Below are 10403 nucleotides of genomic sequence, written 5' to 3'. Positions count from 1 at the left end.
TATTGATTTGGACACGTTAAAACTGTGTTTTGACATTGGGGCTATTTCATATTTTCATTTCATGTAACATTTAGTAATCATAATTATTTATGCAACCAACTGACAATTTTTTGGTACAATTATATTGACATTGTTGCCCTGTTTTTAGAATATCAGAGTTCATTCCCAGATGTGCCAAACCAAATGTACTAGAACATGACATTGGGGACTGGGCCCCGATCCAACAACATGCCTATCTAGTGAACCCTGAAAAGAGAGAGAAGCTGTGAGGTGGAAAGTTACTATGGATATTGCAGGAGTTTCCTCTTGAAATCAGACATGTCTGTGGTAAGGACAACATGGTTGCTGATTGTCTCAAGGCTGGGCAGTCAAAAAGATGTGTTTTGTGTTTAGCCAGTGGATCACAATTTATTTTGACTGCACGTATTGGAGATTAGTTTTGTTTGGGCTCGTTCCAAGGGGACAAGAGTTCTAGAAGCTAGTGAGTTTTAGGAAGACGAGAGTTCTAGAAGCTAGTGGGGAAAAAATACGTCTGTGTCCTATTGGAGATTAGTTTTGTTTGGGCTCCAAGAGGACGAGAGTTCTAGAAGCTAAGGAAGGATTGTATAGAACGAAAGATGAAGGAGAAAAGATACTGTATATTATTTAGACATTTTTGTTTTTTGTTTTTAATTGTTGACAGCCAGTAGACACCATGTTTATATTGTAGAAGGGAATCATTTTAGTTGATTATAATGTGAAATGGAAGTTGTTTTCTGTTGGTGGTGAGCAAACTTGTCCAAAAGAAATGTAGGATATATTTGTTGTCTTAAGGGGGAAGGTGTTACAGGCTTTGGTTTTTCTATTTATGTTTTGAAGTTGGACTTTAGCACGTCTAGTTCGTTAGCACGTCTAGCCCGTTAGCCCGTCTAGCTCGTTAGCCCGTCTAGCCCGTTAGCCCGTCTAGCCCGTTAGCCCGTCTAGCCCGTTAGCCCGTCTAGCCCGTTAGCCCGTCTAGCCCGTCTAGCTCGTTAGCCCGTTAGCACGTCTAGCTCGTTAGCACGTCTAGCTCGTTAGCACGTAGGACGCACTGATTGGTGTCACCTCGTTAGTCAGTATGTGTTACACCTGTGCTGGCTTGTCCATCTCGTTAGTGGGAAGGTGTTTCACCTGAGCTGGTCCAGGTTCTATTTAAGAGTGTCTGGCCCAGTGCTCCAGTTGTCTTGATACATGTGGAGAGTCAACACCTTTAGTTGCTCCACCTTTTTGGTTTGCTTCCTGTCTTTAAGTTTGGTGTGGGTTTTTCTTTTGTTTGCCTCTTCTTGGGCAGATTTAGTGGGTCTCAGGGTGGGTGTTTTTTAGGTCCCAGTTGTTGTTACTAGTCAACTTTCAGTGTCCCAAGCTTATATTTTGGGTTGGATATTGCATCCAATTAACATTTGAATCAATGGCATTTCCATAGGGTGCTCATTAGTCTTTCAGTTTAGTCTTCTGTTTTTTATCCTCTTATGTTTGTTGTGTACTAAATATTTCTGTTTATTTTAAATGTTTTTTAAAATCTTTTTCCTGTGAAGCCATTTTGTTGCATCCATGTCTGAAATGTGCTGTATGAATCAAGCTTGATTTTATTTGAACATATAATAAAACAAATGAATCCAATGACTGACCAATCAACAGACTCTTGGTCCCTCTTAGTATGAAAAACAGTATCAATCCCACTTTTCCAGCTTGCTGAAGGCGTGGTGGAGTGGTAAACACCACCCCCGGCTCTACTAGGGGCTTGAGGTGGTCTCCCACAGCTCTGCTTATGTCATGTTCTGTGGTCTTGCTGTTGCATTTCTTGACTGCCCCTGCAACACAGAAAGAAACACATTTAGTCATATTATATAAAACACTCAAAGTAATGGATATGGAGCATCTATTACAGTTACACCTGGCACCTAAATGTGACTTCTGTCATCTGATCACTCCAATCTGAGTTAGGTTCAGATCTACCAGGATGGGCCTTTGACAGTCTGGATGCAGTCAGGCCACTGAATATAAATAAGCAATGTAAGGAGATGGGGTTAATGAGTGAGGAAAAGTACATTACACACAAATGACCTTCATAATATCAAAGAACAAATGTGTGTGTCTGAGGGGAAATTAACTTTCATACAGCCAAAAGGGGTGAGAAATTACACCAATATCAGTGGACAATTTGCACTAATGTAAATGAACATAGATGATGGAACATATTCCCTTTAGCTGACGTGATGAACCACTAAGGGGACATAAATATTTACCATCTAAACCATGTGTGACCTCTCACCTCTGGCTGTAGAAGTGTTCTTCCTAACCAGTCCCTCAACAGCTCTCTGACTGAGCTCCACCCTCACTGGGTCTTCAGAGGAGAGGAAGGCTGAGGAGGGATGGAAGGATGGATGGATCAGTCAGTCAATAAAGTTTGGAGCTGCTGTGACAAAATCACTATTTTAGTAGTTCATTAAAGTAAATAAGGCTTTATGACTGCTGAATACCAACTATCAATCACTTAGATCATGTAATTTCAGGTAGAGATACATTCTTGGGACGTCCCTAGCCCGTTGAAGTTGACATTTAAAATGGTTAAGGTAGGGGTTAAGGTTAGGGTTTAGGGTAGGGATGTCCCAAGGATCCCAGATAGCACTGACCATTGTGCATTCTTCTCTCTTTTACATAGCAGGTGATGGGTTCTGAACTTGAAAATATGAAATATCCTTATTCATGTCACTGTTTGAGGGGAATGTAGAACGTTTACATTCTGTCAGAATGTGTTATTGTTAGACGTCAGGGATCCTCTGGAAGGAGAAGGGCCACAGTCTGGAACAAGTCAACAGGACAGCCGTGAGGTGGGGAGGAGAAGGGCCACAGTCTGGAACAAGTCAACAGGACAGCCGTGAGGTGGGGAGGAGAAGGGCCACAGTCTGGAACAAGTCAACAGGACAGCCGTGAGGTGGGGAGGAGAAGGGCCACAGTCTGGAACAAGTCAACAGGACAGCCGTGAGGTGGGGAGGAGTGAGGAATTTAGGCTGAGGTCAGGTCAGGTGAAGTGAGGAAGAACTCATGTGACAAAAGTTCTGCCTAGCAACAGAGGTGTAATTCAACATCAGTTCACCGTCTCACCTCATACTGTATTGGAGCAGCAGCAGCTGACTGCCCGGTTCAACATCAGTTCACCGTCTCACCTCATACTGTATTGGAGCAGCAGCAGCTGACTGCCCGGTTCAACATCAGTTCACCGTCTCACCTCATACTGTATTGGAGCAGCAGCAGCTGACTGCCCGGTTCAACATCAGTTCACCGTCTCACCTCATACTGTATTGGAGCAGCAGCAGCTGACTGCCCGGTTCAACGTCAGTTCACCGTCTCACCTCATACTGTATTGGAGCAGCAGCAGCTGACTGCCCGGTTCAACGTCAGTTCACCGTCTAACCTCATACTGTATTGGAGCAGCAGCAGCTGACTGCCCGGTTCAACATCAGTTCACCGTCTCACCTCATACTGTATTGGAGCAGCAGCAGCTGACTGCCCGGTTCAACGTCAGTTCACCGTCTCACCTCATACTGTATTGGAGCAGCAGCAGCTGACTGCCCGGTTCAACGTCAGTTCACCGTCTCACCTCATACTGTATTGGAGCAGCAGCAGCTGACTGCCCGGTTCAACGTCAGTTCACCGTCTCACCTCATACTGTATTGGAGCAGCAGCAGCTGACTGCCCGGTTCAACGTCAGTTCACCGTCTCACCTCATACTGTATTGGAGCAGCAGCAGCTGACTGCCCGGTTCAACGTCAGTTCACCGTCTCACCTCATACTGTATTGGAGCAGCAGCAGCTGACTGCCCTGTTCAACGTCAGTTCACCGTCTCACCTCATACTGTATTGGAGCAGCAGCAGCTGACTGCCCGGTTCAACACCAGTTCATCGTCTCACCTCATACTGTATTGGAGCAGCAGCAGCTGACTGCCCGGTTCAACACCAGTTCACCGTCTCACCTCATACTGTATTGGAGCAGCAGCAGCTGACTGCCCGGTTCAACACCAGTTCACCGTCTCACCTCATACTGTATTGGAGCAGCAGCAGCTGACTACCCAGTTCAACACCAGTTCACCGTCTCACCTCATACTGTATTGGAGCAGCAGCAGCTGACTGCCCGGTTCAACACCAGTTCACCGTCTCACCTCATACTGTATTGGAGCAGCAGCAGCTGACTGCCCAGTTCAACGTCAGTTCACCGTTTCACCTCATACTGTATTGGAGCAGCAGCAGCTGACTGCCCAGTTCAACGTCAGTTCACCGTTTCACCTCATACTGTATTGGAGCAGCAGCAGCTGACTGCCCAGTTCAACTTCAGTTCACCGTCTCACCTCATACTGTATTGGAGCAGCAGCAGCTGACTGCCCAGTTCACCGTCTCACCTCATACTGTATTGGAGCAGCAGCAGCTGACTGCCCAGTTCAAAATCAGTTCACCGTCTCACCTCATACTGTATTGGAGCAGCAGCAGCTGACTGCCCGGTTCAACACCAGTTCACCGTCTCACCTCATACTGTATTGGAGCAGCAGCAGCTGACTGCCCGGTTCAACATCAGTTCACCGTTTCACCTCATACTGTATTGGAGCAGCAGCAGCTGACTGCCCGGTTCAACATCAGTTCACCGTCTCACCTCATACTGTATTGGAGCAGCAGCAGCTGACTGCCCAGTTCACCGTCTCACCTCATACTGTATTGGAGCAGCAGCAGCTGACTGCCCGGTTCAACATCAGTTCACCGTCTCACCTCATACTGTATTGGAGCAGCAGCAGCTGACTGCCCGGTTCAACACCAGTTCACCGTCTCACCTCATACTGTATTGGAGCAGCAGCAGCTGACTGCCCGGTTCAACGTCAGTTCACCGTCTCACCTCATACTGTATTGGAGCAGCAGCAGCTGACTGCCCGGTTCAACGTCAGTTCACCGTCTCACCTCATACTGTATTGGAGCAGCAGCAGCTGACTGCCCGGTTCAACGTCAGTTCACCGTCTCACCTCATACTGTATTGGAGCAGCAGCAGCTGACTGCCCGGTTCAACGTCAGTTCACCGTCTCACCTCATACTGTATTGGAGCAGCAGCAGCTGACTGCCCGGTTCAACGTCAGTTCACCGTCTCACCTCATACTGTATTGGAGCAGCAGCAGCTGACTGCCCGGTTCAACACCAGTTCACCGTCTCACCTCATACTGTATTGGAGCAGCAGCAGCTGACTGCCCGGTTCAACACCAGTTCACCGTCTCACCTCATACTGTATTGGAGCAGCAGCAGCTGACTGCCCGGTTCAACACCAGTTCACCGTCTCACCTCATACTGTATTGGAGCAGCAGCAGCTGACTGCCCGGTTCAACACCAGTTCACCGTCTCACCTCATACTGTATTGGAGCAGCAGCAGCTGACTACCCGGTTCAACACCAGTTCACCGTCTCACCTCATACTGTATTGGAGCAGCAGCAGCTGACTGCCCAGTTCAACGTCAGTTCACCGTTTCACCTCATACTGTATTGGAGCAGCAGCAGCTGACTGCCCAGTTCAACGTCAGTTCACCGTTTCACCTCATACTGTATTGGAGCAGCAGCAGCTGACTGCCCAGTTCAACATCAGTTCACCGTCTCACCTCATACTGTATTGGAGCAGCAGCAGCTGACTGCCCAGTTCACCGTCTCACCTCATACTGTATTGGAGCAGCAGCAGCTGACTGCCCAGTTCAACATCAGTTCACCGTCTCACCTCATACTGTATTGGAGCAGCAGCAGCTGACTGCCCGGTTCAACACCAGTTCACCGTCTCACCTCATACTGTATTGGAGCAGCAGCAGCTGACTGCCCGGTTCATCATCAGTTCACCGTTTCACCTCATACTGTATTGGAGCAGCAGCAGCTGACTGCCCAGTTCAACATCAGTTCACCGTCTCACCTCATACTGTATTGGAGCAGCAGCAGCTGACTGCCCAGTTCACCGTCTCACCTCATACTGTATTGGAGCAGCAGCAGCTGACTGCCCAGTTCAACATCAGTTCACCGTCTCACCTCATACTGTATTGGAGCAGCAGCAGCTGACTGCCCGGTTCAACACCAGTTCACCGTCTCACCTCATACTGTATTGGAGCAGCAGCAGCTGACTGCCCGGTTCAACATCAGTTCACCGTCTCACCTCATACTGTATTGGAGCAGCAGCAGCTGACTGCCCGGTTCAACATCAGTTCACCGTCTCACCTCATACTGTATTGGAGCAGCAGCAGCTGACTGCCCAGTTCAACATCAGTTCACCGTCTCACCTCATACTGTATTGGAGCAGCAGCAGCTGACTGCCCAGTTCACCGTCTCACCTCATACTGTATTGGAGCAGCAGCAGCTGACTGCCCAGTTCAACATCAGTTCACCGTCTCACCTCATACTGTATTGGAGCAGCAGCAGCTGACTGCCCGGTTCAACATCAGTTCACCGTCTCACCTCATACTGTATTGGAGCAGCAGCAGCTGACTGCCCGGTTCAACATCAGTTCACCGTCTCACCTCATACTGTATTGGAGCAGCAGCAGCTGACTGCCCGGTTCAACATCAGTTCACCGTCTCACCTCATACTGTATTGGAGCAGCAGCAGCTGACTTGATCGTTGATGCTAATCATCATGTTTGAATCTGAGAGTAAATAGAGCCGACTACACTCTAAAAATGAAGGGTTCAACTGGAGTTGTTCTCAGATCCCCTAAGAACCGTAGGGTTCTTGGTCAATGAAAAACAGCCCCAAAAGGTTCTTCAAAGAACTTGTTAGAAGGTGGGTTCATCGAGGAACCTCCGTTGTTGCTGGACTTCTTCCGGGAACTTCGCAATTACAACTGAAAACGATGGTGACAAGTTTGGATGCGACAACAGTTAAAAAGGTTAAGTTGGGTTGATGTTTGGCTCTGAATATGTCTCAATCATTTATTATAATAATATAACATACTAATAATGAATAACGAAGACAATGATGGTTTTCTGTGAATATCTTCCATAACGTTACTATAGTTAATGAACGTAAATATTAGAAAGCCGGGTTTGACCGTCGGCGTTGTATGAGCTACAGTACAGTACCGTTAGCTAGCTAGCTAACGTTATGTCCTAACTAGGCACAACTAGGTTTGGATTATTTCTTCAACTATATTATTTCCCATATATTGTATATCGTTTCCATAAAGCCAACATGGCTTTACACTCATTAACCTGTCTGGGCTAGGGGGCAGTATTGAGAATTTTGGAAAAAATATGTTCCCATTTTTAACTGCCTCCTACACCAACTCAGAAGCTAGAATATGCATATTATTGTTCAGGTTTGGATAGAAAACACTCTGAATTTTCTAAAACTGTTTGAATGGTGTCTGTGAGTATAACAGAACTCCTATGGCAGGCAAAAACCTGACAAGGTTTCAAGCAGGAAGTACCCTGTCTGACAAGGAGTCGTGCGTCTTGCATCTTTTTATTGAAAAGTAAGGATCTTAGCTGTAACGTGACAATTCCCAGGGCTCCAATAGGCTCTCAGAGCCCGCGAAAAACCTGAAGGTTTACGAGGGAGCCTCAGGCTGAAACAGATTATCGCCTTTTGTAAGTGGATGCTCAGAGGACCTTTGAATGAGGCGCGTGCACGAGTCGCTCCCGAGGAGAAATTTTATTCGGCTGTTTAGGCTCATGCATACTCCCGGTCGGAATATTATCACTTATCTACGACATAAATGGCATAAAAATTGGTTTTAAACAGCGGTTGACATGCTTCGAAGTACGGTAATGGAATATTTAGACATTTTTGACACGCCAATGCGCCATGCGCGGGACCGTGAAGAAGCATTCTGATAGTGTCTAGAACTCACGAACAAAACGTCGCTGTTGGAACATAACGATGGATTATTTGGGACCAAACCAACATTTGTTATTGAAGTAGAAGTCCTGGCAGTGTATTCTGATGAAGAACAAGCAAGGTAAGAACATTTTTCTTATAGGAAATGTGATTTTGGTGGAGGCTGACCTGGGTGGGTATCTAAATAGCTAGCCCTGTAATGCCGGGCTATGTACTTAGACTATTGCAAAATGTGCTTCATCCGAAAAGCTATTTTAAAATCGGACATATCGAGTGCATAGAGGAGTAATGTATCTATAATTCTTAAAATAATTGTTATGCTTTTTGTGAACGTTTATCGTGAGTAATTTAGCAAACTGTTAGTAAATTCCCCGGAAGTTTGCGGGGGTTATGCTTTTTCTGAACGTCACATGCTAATGTAAAAAGCTGGTTTTTGATATAAATATGAACTTGATTGAACAGACATGCATGTATTGTATAACACAATGTCCTAGGTGTGTCATCTGATGAAGATCATAAAAGGTTAGTGCTGCATTTAGCTGTGGTTTGGGTTTATGTGACATGATATGCTAGCTTGAAAAATGGGTGTCAGATTTTTTCTGGCTGGGCACTCTGCTGACATAATCTAATGTTTTGCTTTCGTTGTAAAGCCTTTTTGAAATCGGACAGTGGGGTTAGATTAACGAGATTCTTGTCTTTAAATAGCTGTAAAATAGTCATATGTTTGAGAAATTGAAGTTATAGCATTTCTAACGATTCAAAAATCGCGCCACTGGATTGAAGTGGCTGTTACGTAGGTGGGACGAGTTCGTCCCACATACCCTAGAGAGGTTAATGTAAGTTTCCAATCTAGAGCAGTTCTCACTTTTGTGATATTGAACTAGCTAACGTTAGCTTCGTTAACTGACTAACTAACTAACTAAGGACGGTGACCTGTCCAGACGAGATGTTACAACGAACTGAATCGTCAATGGAGGTCTTCCTCTTTACATAGCCTGCTACAGCATGCAATACTATTAACTCACAAGGGGGCATAACGTTACATGGACAATACTATCCCATTTTGGAAACGTTACATGTACAATACTATCCCATTTTGGAAACGTTACATGTACAATACTATCCCATTTTGGTAACATTACATGTACAATACTATCCCATTTTGGAAACGTTAGGGCTGTATGGCACTACTGTTACTGTATGGCAGTACTGTATTGGCTAGTGCTTTCTCCAATATGTTCTTCCATTTTACATTATATTATTTGTCGATGCCATTTATCTTTCAATATTTATTTAATATATATATTAATGCTTGTAAGACTATTCTTTGACACATTTTCTCTTCCTTTGAAATTGTTATAGGACAGAACATGGACACAATGCAATTGGGATCAAGAAGAAGGTACAGATATGTTGTAGGACAGCTGCATTTGAAGTGTACATTTAACCTTTCCAGGTCGCAATTGTAAATGAGAACTTGTTCTCAACTTGCCTACCTGGTTAAATAAAGGTGAAATAAATAAAAAATTAAAAAAAAAAACCTACATAGCAGTCAATACAAACATAGAACATCACCCAAAACACACAAAACAAACACTCCCTGCCACGCCCTGACCAAACTACAATAACAAATAACCCCTTTTACTGGTCAGGACGTGACAGCACCCTCCCCCCCAAAGGTGCAGACCCCGAAATGCACCTCAAAAAAAACAACAAAAAAAACAACCCCAAACTTAAAGAGAGGGAAGGGAGGGTGGCCACCGTCAAGGACGGTTCCTGTGCTACACCCCCCCTTCCCAATCCTCCCCCCACGGAGGTGGCTCTGGGCGTAGCTCCCGTTCCGTAGACTCTAGGCTGGGGAGCGTCGCTGGAGACTCCTGGCTGGGGAGCATCTCTGCCGGCTCCGGACTGTAGGCCGTCTCTGCCGGCTCCGGACTGTAGGCCGTCTCTGCCGGCTCCGGACTGTAGGCCGTCTCTGCAGGCTCCGGACTGTAGGCCGTCTCTGCAGGCTCCGGACTGTAAACTGTCGCCGGAAGCTCCGGGCGGGGAACTGTCGCCGGAAGCTCTGGACTGGGAATGCGCACTGGAGGCCTGATGCGTGGGGATGGCACAGGTGGCGCCAGACTGGTAACACGCATCACAGGGCAAGTGCGAGGAGCAGGAACAGGACGTACTGGACTGAGCAGGCGCACTGGAGGCCTGATGCGTGGGGCTGGCTTTGGAGGCGCCAGACTAGTGCAAGGAGCAGGAACAGGACATACTGGACTGGGCAGGCGCACTGGAGGCCTGATGCGTGGGACTGGCTTTGGAGGCGCCAGACTAGTGCGAGGAGCAGGAACAGGACATACTGGACTGGGCAGGCGCACTGGAGGCCTGATGCGTGGGACTGGCTTTGGAGGCGCCAGACTAGTGACACGCACCTCAGGGCTAGTGCGAGGAGCAGGAACAGGACGTACTGGGCTATGGAGGCGTACAGGAGATCTGGAGCTCAGGGCTGGCACACACCGTCCTGGCTGGATGGTCACTGTAGCCCGGCACGGGTGGAG

The sequence above is a fragment of the Salmo trutta genome, chromosome 17, assembly GCF_901001165.1.
Source record: "Salmo trutta chromosome 17, fSalTru1.1, whole genome shotgun sequence".
Classification (NCBI taxonomy): Eukaryota; Metazoa; Chordata; class Actinopteri; order Salmoniformes; family Salmonidae; genus Salmo; species Salmo trutta.
Note: the sequence above shows the minus strand (reverse complement) of the source record.